We start from the raw sequence: 13,351 nt of genomic DNA on the forward strand, positions 1-13,351 counted from the left end.
GCTCTGGGGTGGGCGGGGAGGAGGCGGGAGGGAAGCGTTCCTGAGCGGAGGGAGGGCAGGCAGTGGGTGGCCCCTGGGGCGGGCATGTGGGGAGCAGAAGGCGGGTCTGGGATCCAGTTCTTGGGGAGTTCAGAGCGGCTTGAAGCCGCTCCACTCTCCTCAGACTTGTGCCATCTCAGGAGGTGGCACAAGTCTGAGGAGACCCATTACGGCCAGGATGCCTTACCGGGGGTAAGGGGAAGAGTTTCCCCTTGCCTCTGGCTGAGCAGATTCTGGCCCCTATCCTGCGCTGGATACAGCGCAAGCCTCTTGGCTTGCCTGTTCCAGCACAGGATAGGATTGTGCTCTGAGGCTGAGAGGGGTTTGCCTAAGACCACCTCAGGAGAATCCATGGCAGAGTTGAGATTCAAGCCAGAGAAGTCCTGACTCACAGACCCTTAAGGCTGCAAGACACATCTGGTTCTTGATCGTCCTCTCTCTGCCCTATTTAAAGGATGAAAACAAACTTCAGTTGCATGTCTCATGGATCATGACCCTTTGCCATTGCAGTGGAGAGGCTTGGGAGAATACACAACAGCAGGCCTAAACCACGATTGTCCTGTTGTTGTGTTCCAAACTTTGTTACAAAGTATGTTGTTGTTAATAATAATAATATTGGACACAAGCTATAGCTCTGCATCATGTCTGAATTGAGCTGTTACCAAAATCAGGGTTCCTGCATTTCGGAAACAAGTTTATTGATGACGAGGAAGAAGCTGCCCAAGAGTGGGAGGCTCAATCAAGAAATATTCTGGTTGCATTCTGTGTTCTGTAGGAATCCAGGGAAAGCCCTGCTGGCCCTCTTTCCCACAGTGGCTTGCCAGCTGCCTCTGGGAAGCCCACAAGAGCAGGAGAGGCCAGCATCCTCTTCTCCTGCCGCTGGGATCCAGAAGCAGATGGCCTCTGAGCCCCGACGTGTCATGGCTGGCAGTCATGGATGACCTGTCCTTGATGAATTAGTGCAGTCCCCTTTAAAAGCCAGCTCAGCTAGTGGCCATCACCACAACTTGTGGCAATGCATTCCACAGGCTGAATGTGCTCCGTGTGAAGAAACACCCTCTTCTGCCTGCCCTGCCTCTCTCATAAGTCGGTTTTGTTGGATGACCCTGATTGCAGTGTTGTGAGAAAAACCCTTGTGACTAAGTCCAGGAAAGTTAATAGCCCAGAATTTACATACCATTTTTAAATGAAAGATCCTCTGCAGAGTGAAAGGAGGTGCCATAAAACTGGTCCTGTTCTTCTGCAGTGTGACTGTTGCATTGCGTATCCTTGTGGAGAGGATGCTGGAGAATTGGTTGGCTCGCGTGATGTGTTTGTCAGAAACATGACATCTATATCTTCTCGAAATAGGTACTGACAGCTTTAGGCTTGCCAAACTACAGTTCCCAGATTTATTTGGAGGAAGCCCCATAAGTTGAACTGGTATCAAATGATGTAACTTTGTGGGGTAGTTACATGTGATCTGTTGTTTGACCTTGGGCAAGTCACTATTTCAGCCCCAGTTCCTTAACTTGGACTTTCAATTTGTAATGTGACCCTAATACATAATGTAACACATCCAAATGTGCTTAGGATGAGTTCTCCAGCAGAGTTCTCAGTGTCAGTTTATGAGAGTACCCAGAGTCCTAGCAATGGTTGCCTGAGACAGCGAGCCTGGGTCTGAGGGAAAATCGCAAACTGCCTTGCAGCCTGATCCCAGAACCCAAATTGCCCATCTGCACTGTGTCAGTGGGTGGTTTTGGAAGTGCTATAGTGTGGTAAGGGAGGGACACGAAGCTCAATGAAGGAGTCTGTCTGCAATCATTTGAGAGTCCTGGATCTGTTCATAAGTCGTTCTGTTCCTAAGTATAGTTATGCCCCCACTCTCTTTGACGTAAGCTGTCAGTTTCACTTGGGGTGCTGTCCAGGGATGGGTGGTAGATGGGGAGGCATGTGAGGCATAGCATGTGGGTTATGGGTGCTTGCACACCTCATGTGGTGGCAGCAGCGCTTTTCGAAGGATGCCAGTGGGGAGGCTCTGCCTCACCTGCCTCCCCACCCACCACATGTCCCTGCTGCTGTCAGTTTCAGTGATGTTAGCTGCAAACTGGAAGCGAGAATCGAAAATATTGTTCCCAAGCTGAATGTTCATAAATAAGGAAGCATCTGTAATGGGTGCACTTTCTTGGCCTTTCTCTGTAACATCCAGCATAGAACTGCAAAGAGCCAACCAGGAAGCTGTGCTTCCTTTCAGTCTCGCATTGCGTAGCATCTGAAACATCCCTTGTGTGGGCACTTGGATTGATTGTGAGGATCATCAAGGATCGGAAGAGAGAGGGAAGTGGCCTTGAAACAAGGCTGACAAGGCTGTACTCAGATCTCAGGATTCCTAGGCTGCTGGTTTGGAAGGAAGGCTGAAAAAGGCAGTCCCAGTCCAGACCGAACAATGCTGCTATGTGCATGTGAAAGAGTGCAAGTCAAACTACAAAAAGTTTTCACTAGCTCACCTGCCAGTTAAATTCTGTTGCCCAAATGGAGAAAAAAAGAAGCAACATTTTAAAGTTTCAGTGCTTGATTGTCTGCAGGTGATTTCTCCCCTGCAGGCAACCAGAAAACCAACCTTTTTTTTTAAAAAGCCCAGTAAAAAAAAAATTGCTTTAATGTAGCTTATTGCCTTGTTCATCTAGTGGGTTATGTTGTTTTAACTTTATTTTTCCAGATGATGAAAACTTCGGCTTGAGGGAAATGACTTCCCTTAATGGAGACCCAGATGGAGATCTGGAGAAGGGCAGCCTCTAAAGGGCAGTTATTCTTGTGGGTGCTTAGCAAGGGGGTGAGTTCCCACCTCCAGGAATTAATTTCTTTAATGTCAGACTGGGCAGGAACTACGAGGCTGCCATCCAAGCAACAGGGTAACAACAAGTATTCATTAGCGATCCTCCAGCACTCTGAAGGGCTCACTCTGTATACGTGAGTTCAGTTGTCCTTCCGTGCAATACGTGTCAGCATTATTATCCCCACTGGGCAGTGCTGTGGAGTGGGGAGCTGGGGCTGAAAGAGCAGCTTAGCTAAAACCAGTAGCATATCTGGGGCAAGATGTGGGGCTTCCTAGCGCCTGCCTTTATACATTATGATGTGTCAATGTAGTGAGGTGGGCAGCTGCCGCCAAGAGGCTTCTCCACCCTGGTCGTTGGTCTGAATTTACCTAGAATCCAGCTGGGATTTGACCTGGGATGCATCTGGGATGCAGCCTGCCCACCGAGGTCTGCAGTTGCTTTATTTAGGATTAGAAGACTGGTCAGTTCAGAGCCCTGTCCAGTGCTCTTCAGTTAAGGGGCTCCTTGTTTAAAGTGGAAAAGGAATCTGCAGCAGCTTGGAGGAAACAGCTTATTTAGAGCTAATGCTAGAAACTGGGAATAACTTGTTGAGGAAGCGTGTGTGCGGTGTGTGCGGAGCCAAGGAAAAAGCTTGTCGATACATGATCATGGATCTCGTTAGCATCTTGGCAGTGATCAGTGGAAGCTTGCGAGGGCCTTTGGCACCAGGCTCTACAGTTGCCTTTCCTGTGAAGGGTGGAAGGATGAGCCCTCAGTGGAACTCCCTGGTAAGCTGAAGGCTTAGAAACAGGAGCACCTCTTGCAAGTGCTGCCTGCATGTCTCTTTGGTGCTTCCACGCTCTCGGCTCACCCCCAGTTGGGCTTGTGCTGTGGAATTGGAGCAGGGACTCGCTGGGGGTGGTTGGCTTGCGTGCGCGGCAGATGGATTGGGCTGGATGCGGGAGGCATGATGCTACTTGCAAAGTATGCGCAGGACAAGAACAGAGGCGCCGAGTGCTTGAAAGCTGCGGAGTGCTGGGTTGGGACTTGCCTCCCCATCGGAGCCTGCAGGGCTTGTGAGGAAATTGGGGACGCTGCCACTTGCTCTGAAGCGGGGCCTGATGGGGCCTGCCCTGTCTCGGCTTGGGGGTGGGAAGGAGAAGGGTTAACCTGTGCAAAGTCAACAGGAAGCACACCAGCAGCAGCCTGAATGGTGCAATTTAGGGACCCTGCTGTGTTGCTGAGGCTTCCTGAGCCAAAAGTGGCTCATCCCCCCCCCCTCAGCTCACCAGGCTGCTTGTTTCTCAAATGGTGGAATAGTTTTGCAAGTCTAAAGACCCTCTTCACACACCGCTGGATGTGATGCGGGAGATCCATGGTCAGCATTTCCTGTACTGACAAAGAAATGTGTGTGGTGGGGACTGGATCAGAACCTTGGAAGGGGGGGTTAACTCTCCCTCCCGTGCCACTGTCTCAACTAAAATGCCCCCTGCCCCAGCTGTTCTTAACTGTCCTTTCCCCTTCCTGCATGAAGTAATCATACAAGCTCTCCATATGTCAAGCAGCAATTGGGGGGATGTTCATTGAGAAAGTAGGGAGAAAGGATTAAACCTCCTTACTCCAGCACTGCAGTCCTGATCAAATCCACCCCTCCCTCCATATCTGCTATTAAAGGATCTAAACAGCGGCCCAGGGGATCCTAATCACATGCCTTCTGTGTCAAATCTGGTGGCATCCTTAGACTGCAGTTGTGTGTCATTTTTAAATGTTCTGATGAAATGTGCCCTGCATGCAGAAGAACTGGCACATAGACTGGGAAAGGGTTTGTGTGACTGTCTTCTGGATGAGCTTGTTTACTACATGGGGAGATTTTTTTAAAAAACAGTGGGAGCATTTATAAATATGACCTCTTCCTCCTCCACTACACCCTGCAGCCTGGAGTGGTCCAGTCTAGAAGCAGAGTGTCCTGTTCTGCATAATGTTTGAAATGACTCTGAAGGGCAGTGTTTTTCGCTTCCGTGCAGAGAGCACATGAAATGGCTCCCAAGAAGCTAAGTCTTCCCGTTAAAAAAGAACAAGAAGCAGTGGCGTAGCTGGCCCCTCCCTTTGGAGCCATTCCCAGCTGGGGGAGCAAAAAGTACCTTTAGCATGTAAATCTGAGCCGTGGCCCTTCTCCATGAGTGACCAGAATGAAAATGGGGGGGGGGGGGGAATCTTCCACTGATATTGAGTGGCTTTAAGCAGTGCCTCCTCATCTCTGGGACTTATTGCTGCAGGATGTTGTGAGGACCACTAGCATAAATAAGTGTTGCAAAGGACTGCATGAAAACCCATAGTGAATGCCTCTTGTGTCTGCTGCTGAACCTGTTAGTCTGAGAGGTGTATCTTCTGTGCTCACAGAGCAGCCTGACTGCCAGATTCCCAGGTCTGCTAGACAAGGATGGATATTTTTCACTCTACCCTGCTTGTGACCTGTCCCGGCCATCTTACCGGCCACTGTTGGAGGCCTAGTCAGAGACCAATCAGAAGGTCACCCTGTGTTTGGATGAGACCAGTACAGACTGCAGCTGCATGAGGCAATGCTTCTCAGCATGAAAGGGTTTCCTGCACTCAGACAAAGGCGTGTTAGGGAGGAGAGTTCTGGCTGGTTCTGTGTCAGAACCTGGATCAGTCCCCACTGCAGAATAGAGTGGTACAACCCTTGCAGCTGGGTTTCCCGTTCCACTGGTGGGAGTGAGACAGCAACTGGAAAGGTGTGCAAGATGGACCAGTGATGGAGGTTTGTCTGAGTGTCATCAGACTCTTGCTTTGAACATTCTTCTCTGTTGCCTTGTGCTTTGAGCTGAGCAGATTGTCCTTTGTAAGTAGCTGTCTGGATTCCAGCAGCTGTGAGTGTCAGACAGAAAAGGTTCCAGAAGAGACCTTGGAGACAAGGAGGTGGAGCGCAAGGAGCCCGCCTGCTCTTTCTCTCTCCTGAATTGGCTCCCCGGGGCTGTCTTTCTCCATCCTGCTTGGCTGCCTTCCTTGCCACCACTCCCCAGCCCGGGCTCAGAGAGCTCTTGCAAAGGCCTGTGTCCGTGCCCCTGCCCAGAGGGAACAAAGGAAGCGGTGTGACACATTCCTAGCGGCGTCTGCTGCCTGCGGTTTCTGCTGTGTCAACGTTTCCCCTTCCCGGCCCACTGCAGAGAACTCCCCCCACCCCCCTCCCCTCTCCTCTCCTGTGGTTCGCGGCAGCGTGCATCTGGGGGGCCCCGCATGCCTGATGTCAGTGTCTTCTGTGGGCGCAGCCAGGAGAGGAATGTGCCGCTCCCAGCTCCCGCTCAGGTAATTAATCCCCACAACTGACAGGTGGCAACAGGCGGCCCTTGGCTGGGTCGCTCCAAGGAAGGCTTTTCCAAGCTGCTCGTCACTGCTGCTCTTCCTCAGATGCACCTGGCAAGAAAGGGAAGATGGGGTGGCCTGGAGGAAGCTGGCTCAGAGGCCAGGGGATGTCTTCGGAAAAGGAGCCTCTAAACGGGCGCCAGTGGGTCAAGGACTTAGGGTGGGGGTCCTCAGGCAGGAAGACCTTCGTGTTCTCATCCTTCACTTGGACCCCGACTAAACTGGGGCTTGCTGCTTCCACTGACAGCCTGATGTGGCTGCTGCGAGTTGGTGGCCTCCTTGTGACAGTTTCTGGCCTGCAAACCACTCAGCTCAAGAGGAAGGAATGCAATCTCTGGCCCCTCTCTTGAGGCTTCTTCCCACCAGCTCTGTTGTGCCTGATCCCATCAGCTGCCCTGGAAGTGGTCCAGGTGCCTGATTTTGGCCATTGTGAGCAGCATTCCTGTCAGGCAGACCAGTCTTGGTATCCCCATATTGCAGTCAAGGTCACTGACAAAATGGCCATTCTCACACGCAGTCACCCTGGCCCAATTCTCACTGGGGCGGTCATCCCGTGCGAAGGCCAGCTGCAAGTGATCTGCTTCTCTGTACAAAGCAGTTTCCTGTGTGAAGAAAGCCAGCTTTTCTCCCCAACACGCTAGCTTTCAGTGCATGGGGACTATGTGTCTGGGGGTACGTTCCATGATGTGAGCCCCCACCCCACTGGCATCTAAAGCAGGAGAGTGGAGAGGCAGGTTGGGCGGTGCATCAAGAACGAAGCCAGAGCTACTCCAGCATGCTTCCTCCAGGTCTACTTGGCCATCCCCGAGGTCTGTGGAATTCTGCCTGGATTACCCCCCTCCCCAGCCAGAGGGGTCCTTCTTGGGGTCTGGCCCAAGCTGAGCTGTAGAGCTGTGCTTCATCTTTTAGCACTGGGACCCACTTTTTAGAATGAGAATCTGTTGGGACCCACTGGAAGTAATGCCATGACCGGAAGTGACATCATCAAGCAGGGAAATTTTTAACAGTCCTAGGCTGCAATTTTAACAGTCCTAGGCTGCAAACTCACATTTACCCAGGAGTAAGTCCCATTAACTATCATTGTTAAAAGCATATACATAGTAGTCTCTTAAAAGCACAGAACTGTCACTTTCCCCAAATGCAGTCGCATACCAAGGTAGCATCAAGTCTAATATATTAAAAATAAAATATTGAAATGAATTGGGAACCCACCTGAAATTGGCGTGCAACCCACCTAGTGGGTCCCAACCTACAGTTTGAGAAACACTGCAGTAGAGGATCAGAAGGACAGGCACTCTCAGTCACAATTCTGCCTGTGTTCTGGGTGGAAAGGTTTACTCCCCGTGCTTTATTCTCTGCCCCCCCCCCCCCCCGAACACATGCATGGTCCAGTGTCTGCTGCCTCGTGATGTTTCCCAAATTCATTCATTATTCCTTGGGTTGGAATGCAAACCTCATCAGTTTAAAAGGCTCCCCTTCACTATGAGGCCCATAAATTCTTCTCTGGCTTACAGTAAAACATGCCCTTTTTGCTCTTCCCTGTCACCTGGAATAGACAGTCTTCCCAGGTTGTTGAGCGTATTGGGTGGGAATATCCTGTCATTTAGGATTCCTCTGCCACTGGAGCTACAGCCACCAGGTTTGTAGGCTTGGTGCTCGAGGGCACTAGCAATTACAAGCACCAGTTGAATTCTTGCAGGGGGAATAACTTTTCTGAGGCCAATTATTGGTAATGTCTTATTGCCGGAGGCTCATAAGCTCCAGGCTCCTCCTTGTGAGTCCCAGTTGAAACCAGACCTGGGGAAGTTTGGCATCACTTTGCCTGCCGCTGCCCATAATTCTTTCCTTGGGGTCTCCTGCCTGGGCTGCCACCTGCTGCCATGTGTGTCTGGAGCCCTGCATGTGCCCACTCAGTACCTTTAAGATGCCTGCAGCCTGAGCATGACTTAAGAGAGAAGCAGTAGGAGGGAAGGTTATGGAGTTGATAATCAAGCAGGCGCTGGCTCATGTGGTAGCCCAAGAAGGGATTCTTATCAAGACCGGTGCTTGGTTAGCCTGCAGCGAATGGCTGCGATGAGCCCTGAGCGTGTGTCTCTTCCAGGAGCCACACGACGTGCATAAGTGGTGTGCTGCTCCTTCAGGTTTGCACAAGGCCAGAACACATCGCTCTGGGAAGGGAATCCGGATGGCTCCATCGCAGAAACAGATCCGCTTCATCCAGGTGTCCTTTTTTGTTTTTCAGTTGACAGCACCCTGTTGGAGAGCTGAGTGCAGTTTGTTTTGGGGAGAGTTCATTCTTTTAAAGCACAATGGCTGTACGTGTGGGTCTTTGCAAACTTTTGTTGACATACCTTGGAAGGAAGAAGGTGGCTTGTTGAGAAATCAGGCAGGTGTGAGCTGATGCTGGCTGGTGCAGGGCGTGCGCGCAGCAGCCGCCCAGCCAGGATGCCAGAAGCATGTAACATGGTCTGCCTCCTGGGGCAGGTGGTGAGGGCAGGGCTGCGGGCACTGGAATGCAGTTTTTTCTTGTAAACCGTATTATTAGACCAGGGGCTGGAGCCCTGTTGTTCTCGGCAGTCTCCCTCAAGAAGACTGCTTATTTGGGCATGATGTTGAGCGCTGGAACCCCAAGGAGGGGGTGGAGGGAGGGCTCCTTCTTCCCCAAGAATGTCTGCCTAGGGCTGTGTTTTCAGGGCAGTTTATTTTACCAACAAACCTCCTTGCGGAAACCTAACCGACTGCTGCCCTGAGCCAGGGCTTATCTTGTGAGCTCTCATCCCCGTTGCCTGTTGAATCCTAGAGTTAGCAGGGACCCAAAGTGTCTTAACCCTGCAAAAAAGAAAAATGGCAGCCGTTGGCCATTTGGGCAGCCCAGTTAGCTTGAGGGACCAGCTGCGCCCTGTTCAGTGGGGGGGGGAGGGGGTCAGATGGCTTCAGTAGGGAAAGGGAATTTAAACCCCTGCATAAGCCTCCTGATCTGCAATATGTCTTCTCAGACCTGTGTGCATTCCATAGGATTGGGCTGTTAATGTCAGGGTGGGGGGAGCTACCCCCAGATCAGTTTCCACGTTGGTCTGTTGTCTCCATTGCAGCCCCTCTGATGCAGTGGGGTCTGGCCTCCCCGCCTGCTGCATAATCATGCATGGCACCCTTCAGTGTGACACATAGCTGTTGGAAAGGTAGGAATGGAGGCTAGAGGGGCGCCCCCATTTATTTTTTGACAGCAGGGCTTTGCAGACCGATTTATATGAAGCATGAAGGGACAGTTGCCTCTGGGTGACGTCAGGGTCAAGCCTCTGTCTCTTCCCCCCCTTCTGAGGTGAAACTGAGCCCCCCCCAGGCTTGGCTAGAGCCCTCGGAAGCCCATCCAACGTTTTACACAGCCTGCCTCTAGGAGACCTGAAGCCAGTGGCGTAGCTGGAGGGGGGCGGAGCACTCAGTCTTGCAGGGAGCCTCGGGGAGGCAGGCAAGCGGCCGCTCCCTTCAGAGCCATTCCCGGCGGGGGGAGCAAAACGGAGCTGTACGGGAAGGGAATCGCTCTGGGAACCGTACCCCTCCGTTTTGCTCCCCCCCCCCAGGAATGGCTCTAAAGGGAGGGGCTGCTTGCCCGCCTCGCCAAGGCTCCCTGTCAGACGGAGTGCTCTGCCCCCCTCCAGCTATGCCACTGCCTGTAGCTGCCGTCCTGTCCCCCAGCTACCCAGCAGCCTGCTGTTTGCCTGTCTGGTGTGAATCACGCCCCTTTCCCTAACTTGGCCTGCTGGCTTCTTGAATTTCTCACCAAAGATGCAGTGAATTCTGAAGGGGAGGGAGGATTTTTGTGGCGTTCTCCTTCCTTAAGTGACTTGAACTTAGTCGGGCCCCTTCCAGCCCCTGGAATGTATACCAGCTTTGGGGCAGGCAACTGATTCTGTGGGCTGGTGGAGGTTGGCTGCTCCCACCCCAGGCAGTAGCTCTTGTGGTGCAGTTGCAGCAGCCGCTGCCTCTTGCAATAAATCAGTCCGAAGTGCGTCCAGCTCTTTAGTACTTGTAATATTTACTCCCCCACACACAAGCACACAACCCCCCGTCCCGTCTGCACAGCTACCCCCTCATCTTGTCTGAGGTGCAAAAGCTTCTGTATCCTCCAGCCTTCATCCACTGATATTCTTGTGTGATGCTGTTTGGTCCCTCTTACTGGAGGCTGCCCCAGGATCTGCTTCTGCATTCAAAGCTTGTGCCCCTGAGCCACGGGCCCCTCTGCCACACATCCCACGAAGTATAAAGTGCCTGTTTCCAGGTAGAGAAATGTGATGTTAAGCGCATGACTGGACTAGGAGGACCTCCCATGGCCTGTCTCTTGAGAATTTCCTGTTGAGGCACCTGGCTGACCTATCTGGGCAGGAGGTCTGGTCTAGAGGGTAGAGCCTCCGTCTGTCTGAAGATAACATCCACAAGGTCGCCAGTTCGAGGCCACTGGCACCGTGCGACCTTGGAGCAGCTGACAAGCTGAAGCCGAGCAATTCTATCTGCTCTGAGTGTGGGAGGATGGAGGCCAGAATGTGAAACCAGATCAGAAAGAAACATCTGAATGTTGTGGTTCTTGAAAGATAGAACCTTCTTTCAATTGTAAAAATCCCTTTTTAATAGGGATTTAATAAAGCCTGCCTATGTAAACTGCCTTGAATAGTCTTGAATAAAGACAAAGAAAGGCGGTATATAAATACCTGTTATTATTATTATTTATCTCCCCCCCCCTTTACAGTGTTACCTGACTTTGAGGGTCCAACCAGGATCTTCCATTCTCCCCCCCCCCCCCCCAACTCCAGTGGCAACTGTTGGATGGAAGAAATGAAATGAAGCGTAAGTGCTGGGAGAATGGTTAACTACCACCACCACCCCAATGCTGGTTTCCTAATTTAAATCTCCCCAAGCTGCTTCTGGCTCTATTGGAACAGACATACAGATGTCATAGGATACCTGCCACTGAACTTTCCTCTAAAATAGCACCTTTTAGTGGAGAAGATTTTAATGGTGTGGGGGGGGGGAGGGTTGAATCTTCCATTGTTACCCAGATGGCCACCGTCCCGGTCTGACTCATGCACCCTGCAGCTACTGATAACTTTTTAAGAATGCCAGAAGATCCGAATTGCAGCTCTCGCACACTGCATCTCATTGACCCAAAGATCAATCAATGCTAGAAACCTACCTGTTTTCTGAACATCTTCTTCTGCCAACTGGGCTCACTGACCTGCGGTCTTGCTTTTAGTGTTTATTTTCCCCCATGAAGAGAGCTTCCTGATGAGAAATATTTGGGAATCGTTTTCTTTTCAAAACAACTTCCTGTTGAGTGTCGCAATCTGGTTTTTCTTTTTTCTGCCTTTTTTCCACCTTGCCTTGCCTGGCACGCTCCTGTTTCCGCAGGCTGTGTTAAACCTTTGTGTGCATAATCCGTAGCCTGTGGGCAGGAGTGAGAGAATAGGTTGTGAAATCTGACATTGTCACTTTTTAAAGAGGGTTTAAGGCTTGAAATCTCTACAGTGCCATTTGTTGGGATGACCTAAATCTTTTGGGCATGAGGTGGGTGTGGGTGTGTGCTGGAGGACGCACCTTTGTGGAAAAATAAGCAACACACAAGTTCCTAATTCTTGTAAATGGTTTTTGTGCAATTCCTTTAATTTTCCTGATTCATGGTTTGTCTCCTGCTCCACTGAGCAATGCCTGCACGTAAAGACCTTCCTTCTCCACCATGGAGATCTGTCACTAATCCCTTCCAGTGCCACCCACCTGCCTAAGTCTTCTTGCCAGGAACTTATTACCTGGCACGGATGTGATGGGCAGACTTGCCTCTGTAACATGTGCGTTCCTGTACAGCCTCTGTCTGAGGGGTTTGTGTTGAGCCAGGAGCTGATGCACTCACAGGCCGGTTTCAAGCAACCTGGCATCTCTTGGGCTTGTGCTGCTGCTTCCTTGGAAGAAACGAATGTCTGGGAGGGAGGAGATGCCAGCTGCTTCTGTGGTTGCCATGGCCAGAGAGTCTCAATGCACCCTGCAAGCTATGGGAATCTCTGAAATGACATCTTGCATGTGTATGTTTGGGAAGTGGGGGGGGGGGAACTATGAGACCTGTCCAGGATATCAAACCCTTATGACTGGGATGGTGCATAGCCTACAGTTCTGTGTGAGTGCACAGAGAATTCCTCACTAAGTCTTGTTTAATACTACCTGACCTATGTGGTGCTTCTGAGTGTGCAAGGCACTTCCAAGGCCGGCCCAGCCATGTAGCCAGTATGACCCATTGCTGCTGTGGGTGCCCTGCTCCCACCCACCTCTTCCCCTTGCCTGCCACCTCCTTGCCTGCACCACCCAGCTGCCCCATCCTCTGGCTGGCAGAGAGAATGCACGAGCAGAGAGGTTCTACTCCAGGATGCTCCCGCCCGAAGTGCTTTGCAAAAGTAGCAGTGGGGCAGGCTGGCAGGTGATGAAGTTTGCGCCAAGGAGGTGGAGTGTGTGTGCTGCTGCCGCTGGCAGAGTTTGAAGAGGGTCTGAGCAGCTGATGCTTTGGGCCACCCCTGAGCACCTCACATGCATCTGCTTGAGGTAATTGTTCCAACAGGCCCTGCAAGGTGAAATACGATTTTAAAAAAATTCTGTCCGCATTTTGCACCTGAGGAGTACTGAGGCTGAGAGGGAATGACTTACCCTTACTTCTACCCGGAGAGTACATGGCAGAAGCAAGACTTGAACCTGGGAAGCCCAGATCTGCATCCCAGTCTCTTAGTTCGTCCTTGTGTATTGTATCTTTTTGAGGATGTGAAGGAAATGCCTGGGGTTGGAATGGGTGACTTCTTCATCTGGGGAGGGGGCTGGGTCTTCCTCCGCAGTGCTTCTCAGCAGGCAGTGTTACCTTCATCCAATAGTATGGACGACAGGGGAGGGAACTGGCCTGAATCAGAAAAGGGCTGGGAGATTTCATGCGCCAGTGAGCTTATTCTCTCTTGTTGATTGTTTTGTTCTTATTACCTGCCCTAAGGTTTTGGAATGGAGCACTCTATAAATGTAAATAAATATATGTGATTGTCAGAGGGCCAGAGGGGAGTGATAGAGATATCGCTAATTGGCAGGGCACCAGGAAGGACAAAAGGAAGTGGCTATTCATG

The 13,351-nt window shown here is 51.3% G+C and overlaps 1 protein-coding gene across 2 annotated transcripts in view; it reads left to right on the forward strand.

The window, feature by feature from the left end:
* The window catches only part of TP63 (tumor protein p63), a 105,621-nt gene that overhangs the window by 67,689 nt on the left and 24,581 nt on the right, over positions 1–13,351 (forward strand). The gene's annotated exons all lie outside the window — the stretch shown is intronic.

Source organism: Tiliqua scincoides, chromosome 3, assembly GCF_035046505.1.
Source record: "Tiliqua scincoides isolate rTilSci1 chromosome 3, rTilSci1.hap2, whole genome shotgun sequence".
Lineage (NCBI taxonomy): Eukaryota > Metazoa > Chordata > Lepidosauria > Squamata > Scincidae > Tiliqua > Tiliqua scincoides.